We start from the raw sequence: 17,724 nt of genomic DNA, 5'->3' as shown, positions 1-17,724 counted from the left end.
TCGCCATTTCCCTTTCTTTTGCCTCCACCGGGCTGGTTGTTCTGCGTGACATTTTGGGTCACTGCCACGACCTCCGTTTCCACTCCAGTGGGCTGCTCAGGCACCTGGCTGGTTCCTGCAACAGAAGCTTCGGCTTCTTCCAAGTTGATCCATTCCTGGGCTCTGTTAAGGAATTCATTAATCGAGCTGACTCCCTTCCTTTGTATATCCTTCCAGAGATCTCCTCCGACGAGGATTCCAGTTCTCATGGCCATGAGCTTGGAGCTATCATCCGCGTCTCTAGCTCGAGCAGCAACGTTTGCAAACCTACTCAGGTAGGCCTTCAGAGTCTCACCGGGCTGCTGCCTCACGTTAGCCAGGGAGTCGGCCTGGACACGGGCGACCTGGGAGGCTCGGAATGCCCTTTTGAAGTCTGCCGAGAAAGTCTTCCAGGAGCTGATTGACTGCTTTTTACCTTGTTTGAACCACTGCCTGGCAGGTCCAGTCAGTGTGGAAGGAAAGATTAAACATCTCAGTTCGAGGCCAATGTTGTGAGCCATCATCAAGGTGTTGAACATTCCAAGATGATCCGACGGGTCTCCGTCCCCATTGAACTTTGACAAGTGAGGCATACGGAAACTAGATGGGTACACCGTTGTGAATAAATAAATACGATGGGTTTATTATTAATGTTATATTTAGATTGTTAAATTATTGTTTGAATAATTTTGTAAATATCAGAAAAATTCCATATTCATTATTGAGGATGTGATCTTGTATTAGTACGAGAGAATTAAGATCACATGAATGAATAAAAATAGTCAACAACAACAAATTACAGTTATGGAATTCTTTAATTGGAGTTGTAAGTACGGTTTACTGAGTATCATTATGATACAAATAATTTAGATTCAGATTATTGATTTGGAAAGACATCTCGGTAAAGGTGCTTTATATAATATGATTATATATGACATGGACCGATGTGAATTAAAGTCTTTATCCAAAAACCAGTTAACAATAAAGACTTGTAATTCATATCATAACTGATGATCATTTATAGATCAACCTGAATCCTGAGTGTGCATGAACTCCTGTGCATGTTTATTAAATCTTTTGATTCATTCGTTAAGGTCTCTTCAAAGAATGAGGCTAATGACTTTGGTTTTGGAGATTTAATATCATGGATGGCTGGGAACATGTATCAACAATACGGAATCTAATCTTTCCGAACGGATTGTATATTAGTTCCCTTAAGGGTTAATTCTGGAACTGAATGATTTTAAGCTCAAATCTATAATTAGATTATAGATTAATTATTCACTAGTGAATTAATGGTACTTAAGGAATAAGAAGTAAATTAGAAAGGTTAAATGGTAATTCTTCCATTCTAATTTATGAACTAATTAATTAGAGGGTTGAACTATTGTAAGATGGTTATATCAATGGACAACTTAAGAAAAAGATTTCTGTAAAAGTATATCTATAACATAAAGAGTACAAGTCTGAATTTATAGTGGAGTAATATCAGAATTAATAAATTAACTATTATAATTAAAGAGTTTAATTATTTAGTTTCAATTTATTGGAGCTTAATGTTATAGGTCCATGGTCCCCAGAATGGCTCAAACAATCACAGTCAAAGGCAAATACAAAAATTGGGCAAAAAGGACTTATGTGATAAGTAAAATATTTTTCTATGTATCAAACATAATTATTGTTTAATTATGTGTAATTAATTAATTATTTGATTTAACAAAAATATAATTAATTTTGAATTAATTTATTTTTGGGATTTTTGGTATTTAAATAATAATAAAATTGGGAAAAATCACATGCCTGCACATGCATGTGGTACACGTGTGGCACAGTGCACAGGCACTGTGCTACACGCATAAGAGATGGACTGAGTCTCTTGATTCCACAATTTTAGTTATTTAAATATTAAATAAATAATGAGATATTTTGATTTGATTTAAATATTATTATTTAAACAAAAATCTGATAACTCATTAGTTATTTTGAATTTGTTTAAAATAACAAATATTTTAATATATTGGGTATCAGTTTTCACAGAACGTAAGTTTTCAGGGATAGAAAAATATCTAGGATTCTCTCAGAGAAAAAGATCAGTGACAAAAACATAGGTCATTGTTCTTCACAAAACCTAGGTCCAAACTTTATTAGATCTCATGTGTTGAGAATATCTGATAAATAGTTATTTCCTATTATTTGTATAGCGAGCCCACACTCGTTCTTTGGGTGACTGAGAACATTTTGGAAGATCTTGGTGTGAGATCTCAAGGATTCAGCCATACGAAAAGATAGCAGCAAGGAAGGACCTGAGGTAATGTTTCTATTCTTGTCCTTGATTCAATATATATATGAGTGTGAAGAAGTAGATCTAGAAATCTTATGGGATTAATCTGACAATTTGATTGTTGTTCCGCTGCACATAATCTCTGATTTGATCAATAAAAACCAACAAATGGTACTAGAACCATCTTCACATATATATGTATTGAATCTGTGTGGGTTTAATTTTATGCATTTATTTATGAATGGATGGCTTAATGTGATTGAATGCGTGGGAATGTTGAATCGTTAATTGTATGGTGTTTTTGGGTTAGGATTTGTTTATGATTAGATCATTGTGTAAGCCATTAAAGGGCATAGGATTTATGCAATTTTATTTGGTTTTCGGTACCATAAAATTGTAATTCCGATCACACAAAAGTCAGAACGGAGCCTGGAATTCAGAAATCAGCCACCGCACCTCCGAGGCCAACCTCCGAGCCACTGCCCGACGTCGTACGGATGGCTGTACGGACATGTCCGTACGGTCTGGCCCCGGCGGCCCCGTTTTGACGCCGTGTGGCCCCGCTTGACAGTCCAGAATTTTTTATTTTTTTTTCCTGAAATTAATCTGTTATTTTTTTAAATTTTAAAATGTTTAAATATCCTATTTTTGAAATTTGATATTTAAACAATGAGATATTTTGTTTTCTTAACAAACTTTTTTTGAATATCTTATTTAAAATTTATTTTTTCAAAATAACAGATTTAAATTCATCTGAGTTTTAATTAAAAGTTGTTTTAATTAAAAAGAAAAATAAAAAGAATGATTATTTAAAAGTTTGTTTTAATTAATAAAAAATAATTTGAAAATTGTTTTCTCATTATTGTTCTGGACCAACAATGCCACAAATCCTACCGACAGTAAAGTAAAGAAGCCCGATGGAGATCAAGGCAGTTTTATTTTATTTATTTTAATTTTATAAAGTGTTTGTAAAATTAGAAATACCCAAAAGCACCCGGTTCAACATTTATTGTTTATTTATTTATTTAAATAATTATTTTCATGTGGTTAATGTGATTGATAACATGTTCATGCATTGTATGCCATACATAAAAAACCCACACAGTCATAATCATGCATCTCATTAGTAGAAACATGATTATTAGGATTGTCCTATATGTTTATATGAATTGTTTTGTGAAATCAATTGCATGTAAATTACTTAGTTTTATTTTGAAAACTTGGTAAAATGTCACACCAATTTTTAAGTCTTTATGACTTAATTTCTTTAAACCAACTTTATTTTAAAAAGTGTTTTTTAGTAAAGTTTAGATGAACATGATTGGTAATTTAAAATTGGACATGGACCTAGAAACTCGTTTTCTTTCCAATTTTAATTGTGTTCATAAAGTTTAAAGAAACTATAATTAATTTGGAATTAATTAGGTTAAAAACACTTATTTCAAAATACTGAGTGGGAGAGGGTTGATATCTCAAACATAACCCATGGTCTCCATTATTAATATGACATCGTGAGATATGAATAGCGCCTCGCGACGGCTTTGTTTTCGTCCCCCTAAGGAAGGTGTCTGGACATATCAATAGCAAGGTTATATTTCTTACATAGATAGGAACTAATGATGTATTTTAGGCTTGACCGACCCTAAGGCGGCATGTCCTAAGTTAAGTCATGAACTCCGAAATAATGGGTTACACTCACAAAGTTATGATTAAGCTTGAGAGTGGATAATCATAACTTGACCAAACTAAGCGGTACTTTAATGTTTAAAAGAGAAAATAAAGTGTTATTTTAAGTATTAAACAATAAAGATAAGAATGTCTTATAAATTCTCTAAAATTAATTTGACTGACCCTAAGGCGGCACTTTAATTGTTAGAAAATTTTATCGTGGAAATTAATCTTTATTTTATGTGTTTTAATTGTGCTCATGCATCACGTTTAATTTCCGAAACTTTGATATTTACTTTTCTAAATATAATAAAAATAATTTGTACTTATTTATTACCAGCAAAATGTCTATTGGTGAATCACACACCGATTCCTTTCTCAAATCCTTGGTTTTTGAACCTGGAAATATGAAACACTGGTTTTGAGGCATGTTGACTATTTTTTCTTATAAGAAGATGATGTCAACTGTCTGTGAAAAACTTCCAACAGAACCACCTCTGGCTACTAGCTATGAAGCAGACGAAAAATATGCAGATTGGATGAAATCCGATCGTATGGCACGTTATTGCATGCTTTCAACCATGCCTGACGAAACAAAGGAAAAATATATACACTATGACTCAGCCCATGAGATGTGGCGAGCAATGACAGAGGAAGTCTATGCTGAGATTCGTCGTTTATATCAAACGAAAAAGGTAAATAAGATTTACATATATTTTTCAACTTTGAATAATGGATTCAAATACAATGAATATCAGATTCAAATTTTTGGATAGTAGATTCAAATTTTTGGATAGTAGATTCAAAAATACATGCCACTAAACTATTTTTCTTTTGTCTTTCCTTTTGCAGAATCAGAACCCTGAAAAGGAGGAAGAGACTGATGAGGATTTTGGTAGCGAGTAAGGAGCTGGAGAAGTTGGAGAGCAGTAGTTTTATTTAGTCATTTTATTGTTAGTTGAACAATTTAAATTTCTTTATTTTGTTTTAGAAATTTTAGATTTCTTTAAACAAAGAAAACTACAGTCTAGAAATTTAGTTTATTGTTAATAATTTTGATTATTAATGTTTGGAAACTTATTTCTATTTTTGCATAACATTTATTTCTTTTATTAATAAAGTAGTTATTATTTAAAGAAATTATCTATTTATTTGTTATGCAAATGCTTTGGGATAAACAAAGTTTACATACTTATAATGAATGACAAAGTTTTATAATTTTGAATTATTTAAAAACAAGTAATCCTAGATCTATTAAACTGATTCTGATAGTGAAACATATCTGTGACACTTGAGATTGGACCATATTGGTCTAGACAGAATAAATAGGCTTGTAAAAGATAATCTTTAAGAGAACCATCTATTGGATCTCTCCCTGTTTATAAATCCTGTGTAGAAGGCAAAATGACCAAGAGACCTTTCTCAGCTAAAGGTTCAAGAGCCACAGGACCACTTCAACTAATACATATGGATTTTGCAATCCACTTAATGTACAAGCAAGAGGAGGTTATGAATATTTCGTCACTTTCATTGACGATTATTCGAGATATGGTTACCTATACTTATGCAAAGAAAATCTGAGACTTTTGGAAAGTCCAAAGAATTTCAAGCAAAGGCTAAAAAGCAATTAGGTAAATCACTAAAAAGCACTTCGATCTGATCGAGGAAGAGAGTACTTGAACTGTGAATTCAAGAACAATCAACGTGAGCATGGCATTCAATTCCAACTCACTACACCTAAAACAACACAGTAAAATGATGTTTCAGAAAGTCGGAATAGAATGTTACTAGATATGGTTAGATGAATGATGAGTTTCTCATCATTACCACTGTCATTCAGGGGCTATACAATTCAATGTGTTTTATACACATTGAATGATGTTCCACCTAAGTCTATCCAAAAGACATCCATAGAATTATAGAATGGTTGTAAACTTAGTTTACACCATTTTAGAAATTGGGGGTGTCGTGCACACGTGCTTAAAGGAAAGACCGGGAAGTTGGAAACACGCTATGAAGTGTGTATGTTTGTGGGATATTCCAAAGAGACTAGTGGTGGAGTTTTCTATAGTCCAAAGAAAATAAAACATTTGTATTGACAAATGCAATTTTTCTTGTATATGGCTATGTTAATAACCACAAACCTCGCAGTAAGATTGTACTGGAGGAGATGGTCTCAAATAAAGTCGCAAAGTCACCAGCAATAACCAATGAAAAATGGCAAGAAGAAACTACTAGTTCTAGTCAGAATAGTAGAGAACTTCATTGTAGTGGGAGGGTTAGTAAGTAATCCACACGCTATGAACACGAAGTTCAAATGCTTGTGCTTAACACAAACAAAGACGATCCATTGACATTGGAAGATGCAATGAATCATTCTGACAAGAAAAAATGGCAAGAAGCCATGAACCAAGAAATGGAATCGATGTATTCCAATTCTGTCTGGGTTCTTGAAAATCCACCTGAGAATATCAAATCCATTGGTTGCAAGTGGATATTCAAGAAGAAAAGAGGAGCGAATGGGAAAGTAGAGACTTTCAAAGCAAGGCTTGTAGCCAGAAGGTTACACACCGAAAGAAGGGGTTGACTATGAAGAAACCTTTTCTCCTGTAAGAAGGGGTTGACTATGAAGAAACCTTTTCTCCATTAGCCATGCTAAAATCCATTGGTATACTCTTGTCCATAGCTGCGTGCATGGATTACGCGATCCGGCAAATGGATGTCAAAGTAGCTTTTCTGAATGGCTACCTTGACGAAACCATTTACATGTCTCAACTAGAAGGGTTCGAATTAAAATATCAAGAGCAAAAGGTTTGCAAGCTTCTTAGGTCCATTCATGGACTCAAACAAGCTTCTAGATCTTGGAATCTTAGATTTGATGACACAAGAAAAACTTTTGGTTGTTGAACAAAAATGTTGATGATCCTTGTGTCAATAAAAAAATCAGAGATGGTATAGTAGTATTCCTCGTTCTTTATGTTGATGATATCCTACTCATTGGGAATGATGTAGAGACATTATCAAATGTAAAGAACTGGTTAGTTGAACAATTCCAAATGTAAGATTTGGGAGAAGCCAAGTATGTTCTGGGCATTAAGATTCTTAGAGATAAACAGAACAAAACTTTGGCATTGTCTCAAGCAACTTATTTTGATAAGGTGTTAGAACGCTTTAATAAGCAAAACTCCAAAAAGGGTGATATGCCAACCCATTATGGAGTATTCCTTTCCAAGGAGCAGTGTCCCAAGACACCTCAGGAAAAGGAAGACATGAGACAGTATCCCTATGCCTCAGCAGAAGGCAGTCTGATGTACGCCATGTGTGTATAAGACCTGACATTTGTTATGCAATAGGGATAGACAGCCGTTATCAATCCAATCCTGGATTGAGTCATTGGATTGCAGTGAATAATATTCTCAAGTATCTTAGAAATACTAGAGATTATATGCTTGTATATTCAGGTGGAGACCTGAACCCCACTGGTTACACTGATTCTGATTTTCAATCAGAAAGAGATAGTCAGAAATTGACTTCTGGATCAGTGTTTATTGTTGGAGGAGGAGCATTAGTCTGGAGAAGCATTAAGCAAACCAACATTGCAGACTCCACCATGGAAGCCGAGTATATAGCGGCTTGTGAAGCAGCTATGGAGGCTCTGTGACTCAAAAGATTCTACTCCGATCTGAAAGTTGTTCCAGAATTGGAGAAACCACTTGCTCTTTACTGTGACAATAGTGGAGCAGTGGCCAATTCTAAAGAACCAAGAAGCCACAAGAGGGGAAAGCATATAGAGCGCAAATACCAGTTAGTTAAAGAAATCGTACATAGAGGAGACGTGTCAATTCTGAAGTCGTATCAGAACACAACCTCGCAGACCCGTTCACAAAGACGCTTCCAGCAAAGCAATTCGAGGGTCATGTACGTAATATGGGATTGAGAAAAATGTCTCACTTGCTTTAAGTACAAGTGGGAGATTGTTAGGAGTATGTCCTAAAAGCATGTAAAGACATTTGTATTTTTTTTTTGTGAATAAAAAAATACGATGGGTTTATTATTATTGTTATATTTAGATTGTTAAATTATTGTTTGAATAATTTTGTAAATATCAGAAAAATTCCATATTCATTATTGAGGATGTGATCTTGTATTAGTACGAGAGAATTAAGATCACATGAATGAATAAAAATAGTCAACAACAACAAATTACAGTTATGGAATTCTTTAATTGGAGTTGTAAGTACGGTTTACTGAGTATCATTATGATACAAATAATCTAGATTCGGATTATTGATGTGGAAAGACATCTCGGTAAAGGTGCTTTATATAATATGATTATATATGACATGGACCGATGTGAATTAAAGTCTTTATCCAAAAACCATTTAACAATAAAGACTTGTAATTCATATCATAACTGATGATCATTTATAGATCAACCTAAATCCTGAGTGTGCATGAACTCCTGTTCATGTTTATTAAATCTTTTGATTCATTCGTTAAGGTCTCTTCAAAGAATGAGGCTAATGACTTTTGTTTTGGAGATTTAATATCATGGATGGCTGGGAACATGTATCAACAATACAGAATCTAATCTTTCCTAACGGATCGTATATTAGTTCCCTTAAGGGTTAATTTTGGAACTGAATGATTTTGAGCTCAAATCTATAATTAGATTATAGATTAATTATTCACTAGTGAATTAATGGTACGTAAGGAATAAGAGGTAAATTAGAAAGGTTAAATGGTAATTCTTCCATTCTAATTTATGAAGTAATTAATTAGAGGGTTGAACTATTGTAAGATGGTTATATCAATGGACAACTTAAGAAAAAGATTTCTGTAAAAGTATATCTATAACATAAAGAGTGCAATTCTGAATTTATAGTGGAGTAATATCAGAATTAATAAATTAACTATTATAATTAAAGAGTTTAATTATTTAGTTTCAATTTATTGGAGCTTAATGTTATAGGCCCATGGTCCCCAGAATGGCTCAAACAATCACAGTCAAAGGCAAATACAAAAATTGGGCAAAAAGGACTTATGTGATAAGTAAAATATTTTTCTATGTATCAAACATAATTATTGTTTAATTATGTATAATTAATTAATTATTTGATTTAACAAAAATATAATTAATTTTGAATTAATTTATTTTTGGGATTTTTGGTATTTAAATAATAATAAAATTGGGAAAAATCACATGCCTGCACATGCATGTGGTACACATGTGGCACAGTGCACAGGCACTGTGCTACACGCATAAGAGATGGACTGAGTCTCTTGATTCCACAATTTTAGTTATTAAAATATTAAATAAATAATGAGACATTTTGATTTGATTTAAATATTATTATTTAAACAAAAATTTGATAACTGATCAGTTATTTTGAATTTGTTTAAAATTACAAATATTTTAATATATTGGATATTATTAAATATTGGATATCAGTTTTCACAGAACGTAAGTTTTCAGGGATAGAAAAATTTCTAGGATTCTCTCAGAGAAAAAGATCAGTGACAAAAACAAAGGTCATTGTTCTTCACAAAACCTAGGTCCAAACTTTATCAGATCTCATGTGTTGAGAATATCTGATAAATAGTTATTGCCTATTATTTGTATAGCGAGCCCACACTCGTTCTTTGGGTGACTGAGAACATTTTGGAAGATCTTGGTGTGAGATCTCAAGGATTCAGCCATACAAAAAGATAGCAGCAAGGAAGGACCTGAGGTAATGTTTCTATTCTTGTCCTTGATTCAATATATATATATGAGTGTGAAGAAGTAGATCTAGAAATCTTATGGGATTAATCTGACAATTTGATTGTTGTTCCGCTACGTATAATCTCTGATTTGATCAATAAAAACAAACATCCTCATCAGCTCCTCGATCTGAGTTAGGTGTTCGAGGGTTTGGTCCTGGTGTCCTTGGTTATTCCGGGGCTGTTCAACAGCTCCGGATCCATTGTACATATTTGGTGGGTTATTGCCCCTCCTATCTTAAGATAGGTTATTTGGGGCATTCCCTCCATTACGTACTTCGGACAGAGCCCCCCCTGAGCGAGCGTGGCTGTCTCCTCCCACCTTCTCCCCTCTATTGGAGTAGAGGCAATCTCAAAGGTCGCCTCCTTGGGTGACTCGAGGACTTTGCGCCGAACTCAAACGTTGGCGCAGGTCTCCCCCAGAGAGATCACTCCGACGACTGCCGGTCCAGTGGCTCCTGCTAGATAGGCTTGGATTCCGCCTTTGGCGGTGAGGACCTGGGCTTTCCCCTGGCGCCCTGCTACGCCGGAAAGGTCCAGCTGATGGCGGATCTCTCCTGCTACTTCCGTAAGCAGGAATATCTCGAACGGGTCGAGGAGGAGACGAATATCTGATGGGAGACGGAGGATGCCTGACTGGAGAGGCAATCCTTTCGGTGGGGGCCTTTCGGCCCTGCCAACCCGCTGGTCTCGCGCCTGGCGATCTGGACGAGGCGCAGGACGGTTGTTGGGGGCGGGCTGATGCTGTGAGCCCTCCCCGGATCTCCTTTGGGAATTTCCTCGGGCTCTCCTGGGCGCGCTCGAGGATGGTTGGGAGCTAGGAGTCGACGTTCTGACCGAACGGCTGTATTGCTGTTGTTCGGCTCTAGGCATTCCTCTGAAGTCTGCCTCTCGATGGTGTGATGAAGGAGTGGAGTTGGGCGTCGGAAGTCTGTCGGAACGGCTACGCCTGGACCGATTACCCCGGCGAGACTTAGAAGCCTCGCCTTGCCTATCTCCGACGTTAATGTCGGTTGTGAGAGGGGGTAGCGGGCCAGCACATCCTTGATCTGCTGACTAGCTATTGCTAGCTGGCTCCTCAGCTGAGCATTCTCCATTTCCACCGCAGTGTAATAACATGGGTTCGGGTTAGGCGGCCGAGGTACCGAACTTCCAGTATCATCTTGGCCCGCCAGCTGTTTTCCTGGCCGCTGCTGGTCTTCAGGAACTTGTTCACCAAGGGTGGCAGTATGATGAGCCTCCTGCCCATCATGTTGCTCTGCCTCGTTACCGTGCCTGGATCGAGTTGTCACCATAGTCGGATGTTTGCGACAGCACTGAATTGGACTTGCTCTCAATGAAAGCACCAAATTGTTGACGCGGTTCTTCGCCAACAGGTAATTAAGAGAAGAAGAGAAAGGGATTGGTGCTAATAATGAACCAAAACAGATATATGATCTTAGGAAGTGGAAAGGTGACTCAAGACACGGTTTTTAAGTGGTTCAAAGGTTAAAATCCTTCTACTCCACTAGTCAATATTATTGCTCTATTCAGGGTATATGATTACAGGATATTTCTTACAAGAGATAATCCAACCTCTATCAACTCCCAGGGTCTCCATATTTATAGGAGAAGTCACCTGGGAATTGGTAAGAAGTTCATCCCGTGACCTTCTTACCTATCATTTCAACTCTGTGACATTCATGATTAATTCCTAAACCTGACACATAAGTGTGGTCAAATCAATAGGTAAGGAGATAATGGGCCGCACGGCCCAACCCAGTCGTGGGTGTTTGAATACGCACGTTCCTGCTGCGTGTCCGAGAAGTCAGGGGCATATCAGACATGTGATGTCTGATATATGCACGTTTTCCTTGCGTGTGTTGACTTTACAAAGGGTTGTAGCCTCCATATCTAGCTCGTACCACGACCTGGATACTTAACTCGACCTTCGGCCTTCAGAGTCCGGACTCAGGTCTTAGGCAATCTTGGCGAACCCTTGGGTTACCTCGAGCTAAGTAGGTACGACCTTATGATGGAAGCTCCGGTCTTGGGGATGTCCACGAGATAATCATGATTAGGTCATAGCCCAGCCTGCTAATCAGCCCGTGGGAAAATCAGAGCGTACAGGCTGGTATTTCAATCAGAGAGGCCACTAAGAAAAGTGTGCCTCAAGTTGATACTGCACCCGGAAAGGGGAAAGAGATCCTGGCTGAGCATATGGATCATGACTCATCAAACAACAATGAAGATACCCCACTTCGGGCCACTGGCTGCTCAGAAGGAGTGGAAGAGGGTGATCTGACACCACCAACTTGCACTTATTTATAGTCTGCTATTTATTTCTGCATATTTTGGCCCTTCTCAGACTACTTTCTAATCTCTTGCTTTTATTCTGCAGATATGTCATGCGTTTTCTTTAAGAAGTTTGTTAAAAAATAGGTCAGTTTTCGTCAGCGATAACCCTGCGGCCAAGCGCTAGAAGACTAACCCTTCTGCCGAGGCTACTGAGTAGGTCGAAAAGACTGCTGAGAAGACTCCCTTGCGCAAATCTGGCAAAGGCAAGGTAACCCCCTCTATGGAAATTACTCCCTTCACACCTGTAAGAGACTCCCCTGCCCCGAGCAGATTTCAGGAAGGTGTCATTGAGGACCCTACTGAAGAGGTTAATGGGCCTTTGAAGAAGGCCTTGGCAATCCACCAGGGCCATGTAAAAAGGGTGTCCGCCTCCCAGGGCAACTTCATGGCTACATTGGGCACCAGATCCCTAGAGAACATTAACAGCAATGGTGTCCAGGATGTTGTTAGGGTAAGTGCTCCATCTACCTGAGATTATTATTTTATTATTATTACCTTCGTTAATTCCTCTAACCTCCTTCTTCTAATGTAGCAAGGCATCTTCGCACTCAGCTATGCTCACCACTAGGTAAAGGTGGTGAATAAGGAGGCGAACGACTTGCTGAAGGACTCCGAGGAAAATGCTTTCCTAAAAGCCCAGGTTACTCAGCTGACTGAGTAGGTCTAGGAGTTGCAGCCAACTTCAGAGGAGGTTATCAAGGATAACGAGGGTCTCCAAGTTGCTGCTGAACAAAGGAACTTGGACGTCAATCGGCTAGACAGGAGGGTGGAAGAGCTGAAGGACATTGTCATTAGAAATTTTTCCAAGGGGAGAGTCATCCAAGAAGAGAGGACGAGTTGGCAAAGGCCCCCCATCAAGAGGAAGCTAGAAGGGCTGCTGATGCCGTGGCCTACGAGGCTTTTGGAATGAGTACCTTCTACGACTTCTCGGTGTGCAATAAGGGAGTCGACTACCACTATCTGGGGGAGGTTTTTGATGACTTAAGCAATATTGTACTAAGTGAGAACAAGCCGAGGCCCAGACTGGGGCTACCGAGTATGTAATGCCCCAAATTTCCTAATGAGGTTTAGGACCTTGATTAGGAGGCCGGGAGGGCCATAATTGGTTTATTATAGTATTTAATGATTATATGCATGTTTACGTGGATTATCTTATTATATGATGGTGAATGCATGCATATGGGCTCATATATTAATTATGAGGGTAATTTGGTAATTTGGCCACTGTGGGCGTAATTGTATATTTTGGGTGCGTGATTGTGATAAATTAATATAGCCACATTATAAGGTGGATTGGTTCGAGCTTATCGACGTGAGACGATCATGAGATGCAAGTGTTCGGTCTGGTCATAACGGGTTTAGTTCGGGGCTCGGGGTGAGTCTCGGGGTGGAATTGATGATTAGAGCATTACCGGGAATTAAAGGGTAACGAGATATGATTTAATGGTATTTGAGAATATTGAGAATAGCGGGAATTGGAGAGCGTTAATTATGATTAACGGTATAGGTTGAAAAGGACGATTTTACCCTTGGGAGTGCTTAGAAGCCTTTAAATGACCTAGGGGCATTTAGGTCATTTGGCTTGGATATACATGAGGTTTAGTAGGCTGTAGAAAACAGAGTTAAAACAGAGCCATCCTCATCCTCTTCTTTTCTCTCTCCCGTACAAAACTCTCCTCCATCTCTCTTCCAAATTTTGAGAGCCACTTTGGGGTTTTGAGCTAGGAAATCAAAGGTGGCAGCTAGGGGACTTGTTTCAACCATTAAAGGGGATTCAAAACAGGTTTCAATGTGAGTTTTAGACTTTGGTTTCAGGTGTTGCTCTGTTTTCAGTTTTTGATTGTTGTTAGAAGGTTGGATTCAAAGGGGTTTTGATGGATTATAAGATTGGGTTTTGATGAGGGGAGGTTATGGGTGTTTTCTAGGGGTTTAATTGTATGTTTGGAGAAGGTTTAGTGGAGGTTTGAAGGGCTGGTTTGAGGAGTTATCGTACAGGGGAAAAACTGGTTCGTGTATGGTCGGTTACTGGTCTGGGCTGAGCGTCGCGGCGCAGCAGGGGAGCGCCGCGGCCCTTGGCGTTTGGCAGAGGGGAGCCCTCTCTGTTTGAGGGCGCGCCGCGGTGTAGCAGGGGAGGGCCGCGGCCCTTAAGGCCAATTTTGCTAAAATGTGGCTTTTAGCTTGGAGATTCAAACCATAGGCCTCGGGGTTGGACCTAGTACCCGGATGAGTAGTATTTGATGTCTCGGGGGCTGGGATTTGGTTTGGGAACCCTCAGTTATCATTTTTATTGATGAATCCTATAATTTGGTTATGACTAGGTGACCGCTAAAGGACTAAAAGTTGATCATTCTCAAGGGTCGTTCTTTTAATCATTGCAGCTCGACTTTGAGGTAAGAAAACTGCACCCTGTGTATATGAGACATGCATGGTTGTTATGATGCATGTTGGTTGATTAATGAGTATGACATGCATGGTTGTTATTGATGCATGTCGGTTGATTATTATGTATGACATGCATGGCTATTCTTGATGCATGTTGGTTGACTATTAAACGTGACATGCATGGCTGTTATTGGTGCATGTTAGATTGCTGGATGTATTGCATATGATGCACGAGGAACATGTGATTAGGACATGCTTTGTATACTGGGTATGATATTGTTCAGAGCTTGAGCCTCTGTGGTTGTGCATGGTCCTAAATGTGCTAGTATTTGTTGGTAAGCATGCTAAATACCTTGTTTATGGATATTGGACATGTGATATATGTTTGGTGGCATGGCTTACTTGTGTATGGCGCTGACTTATTAGTCAGAATCGACATTAGTGTCAGATCCGTCTGTGAAGCTGTAACTTATTAGTTAAGTTCACCACGGGCTGAGCACTGGTCGTGTTTTACCGACCTAAGGGTCAAAGATGGCAGTGCATTGTGAACGCCGGACCAAATAAAGATTAGATCTAATCGAGGACGACATTGAATGACTCATATGGGGTATTAATGCTAGACTGACCCAAAGGGTCGAAGAACTTATAAGCGCTTGCCTAGTCTACGACCAGATGACTATAGCCAAGGTATATGACCCCGGTGACCGTTTGTCACATGGCTAAGGGACGTTGTCCATAGTTTCGAATCTAGAGTCGTGAGGAAGGTTATGTTGGTGACTAATCACCTTGCACCTGTCCTAATCAAGCTTATGAAAGAATCACTTATCAGTTGAGCCCTGGTGACCCTATCGTCACATGGCTAGAGGGAGCGATGCTCATTATTGTGACTTTTGGCTATTGTCACCTATCTGTATGGACCGTTGGTTCCGAATGGTTACTATGGTTATTGTTGATATCATATCATGTTATATGGTGTTTTCTTGCTTGGCTTTGGCTCACGGGTGCTACGTGGTGCAGGTAAAGGCAAGAGGAAGCTGGACCATCCTTGAGTTGGAGAGCTTAGGTGATGACGTGTACATATGCAGCTGCTCGTCCGCCACGGCCGAGGTTTAAAGTGGAACTAGGGTTGAACCCTGTTTTGCCGCTTAGAACGGCCTGTTGTAAATATTTTCTGTAATAGACTCTGAAATTATATTTTCGGGATCCCAATGTATATATTAAACGTTCTAGTGAAACGTTACATCTTAACCAAAGTTTTTATTCCCTAAACCGCTAATCACACTTAGTTTACGATTTTGGCCAAATGACTCGATTAGCGAGTTTAGCACTGTTTACAAGGCACACCATAACGGTCCCTGGAGTTCAGGATCCGACTTTCTCTGTCTATGAACAAGATAATGTGGGGGAGCATGTTAATACACCCAATCCCAAGGATTCTGCTCTGCCCTTCAATCTGAATGCTTCAGCTGACACCTCTGTCCCTGCCAATTAGCCTCAAGACTTGCCTATCATCCAGCTCCAAGACACACCAACTGACCAGCCTGAAGACCATTGAAGCACTTAACATTTCTAGCTTTTCTTTTATTTTTGCAAAGACAAAAAAATGGCAGAGCCAAGCATCCTTTAATCTCGAGCAATCTTTTAGTTTGGTAAAGAAAGCATGGCTGAGATGAGCAGCCTTTAATCTCGAGCAATCTTAACACTTATCTATGAAATGCTTCTCGATTTCACCGTATTTCTACTCGTATTATTTTTTGTTACTTCTCAGCATACTATTTTTTGGAGCTATGCAGGTTTGTAAATCAGAGAAAGCTAAATTCTTTCGAATGAGTTGTAAACAAAAACTGTTCAACCGTATCTACATGAATTGTTTTATGGCTCTTTTTGTTGATTTGTGCATACCGAGCAACGCGCAAGTACTTTAACATTAATAAAAATTAATGTTTCTAAGTCCTTTTAATTACGCGCTTTTTCCTTTCTTTGTCCATGTATGATTATGGTCCCCCCCAAGTGACCGAGTAGGATCTATAACTTTTGGGCTATCCTCTTTGTGACCAAGTGACCGAGTAGGATCTACAACTTGCTAACTGGCCAGAGTTGCTTGTAATAACCTGCTTGGGACCACTTGGGTTTTCCAAAACCTAAAAAGGTTTCATACACTGCCTACATTCCGTGAAACAAATCACTAGTAAGCAAGATAATCATTGTAAAAGTAAGGCTTGTAAAAAATGGACAAAAATCATGTCTTATTGATTAAAAATTAACCATACAAGCTGCATCACTACAATCATAGCTTACACTCATAAATATTAATTATTACAATAAATGGACAAATCATGCCTATTCATAATTAATATGTCTAATTTTAGTTGGTCAATGGTAGGGGCAGTTCATGCCTGTAACGATCAGACAACGACCACTTAAAAGTGATCTTTATTGGTAGTACCTCCTTAGGGGCTCCTCGTTCAATTAACAGGGGAGAAGTACTAGTTGGATATCTTTGTCGTACCGTGCTAGCTAGTACATGTCGTGCGATACTATTTCTATAACCTGGTAGGGGCCTTCCCAGGTTGGACCTAGTACTCCTGCCAAGGCATCTCTAGTTTCTAGGAATATTCTTCACAAGACTAAATCACCCACGTCGAACTTTCGTTCCTTGACTCAGTAGTTGAAGTACCGAGCAACCTTATGCTGGTGGGCAGCCAGGCGCGTGCTAGATTTTTTGCATCTTTCTTCAATATGGTCTAAGGACCCGATTAGCAATTGGTGGTTATGATCTTGGTTGTATGTTGTAAACTGATGAGATAGGGGAGAGACCTCAATGGGTAGCTTTGCTTCATATCCATATGCAAGTGGAAAGGGGGTATCAGCAGTGCTTGTTCATTTGGTAGTCCTGTATGACCAGCGTACTTCAAACAATCTTTCAGGCCAGTTTCGCTGAGCCTCTTCTAAACGTTTCTTCAAAGTCTCTTTGAGAGTCTTATTAACTGCCTCGACCTGAACATTGGATTGGGGATTTGAGACTGCTGTGGAGCTTTTTGTGATGCAATACTTGGCACAGAAATCGGTGAATAGATGGCTGTCAAACTGGGTGCCATTATCGGACACTATTTTATGGGGTAAACTAAACCTACAGATTATATTTTTCACCACGAAGTCCAATGATTTCTTGGAGGTGATGGTTGCTAGTGGTTCAGCTTCAATGCACTTAGTGAAGTGACCAACTGCTATCACTGCATACTGTACTCCCCCATTTCCCTTTGGTAACTGACCAA

This window comes from Humulus lupulus, chromosome 4 (genome assembly GCF_963169125.1).
Source record: "Humulus lupulus chromosome 4, drHumLupu1.1, whole genome shotgun sequence".
NCBI classification, from domain to species: Eukaryota; Viridiplantae; Streptophyta; class Magnoliopsida; order Rosales; family Cannabaceae; genus Humulus; species Humulus lupulus.
This window is presented reverse-complemented; position numbering follows the sequence as displayed.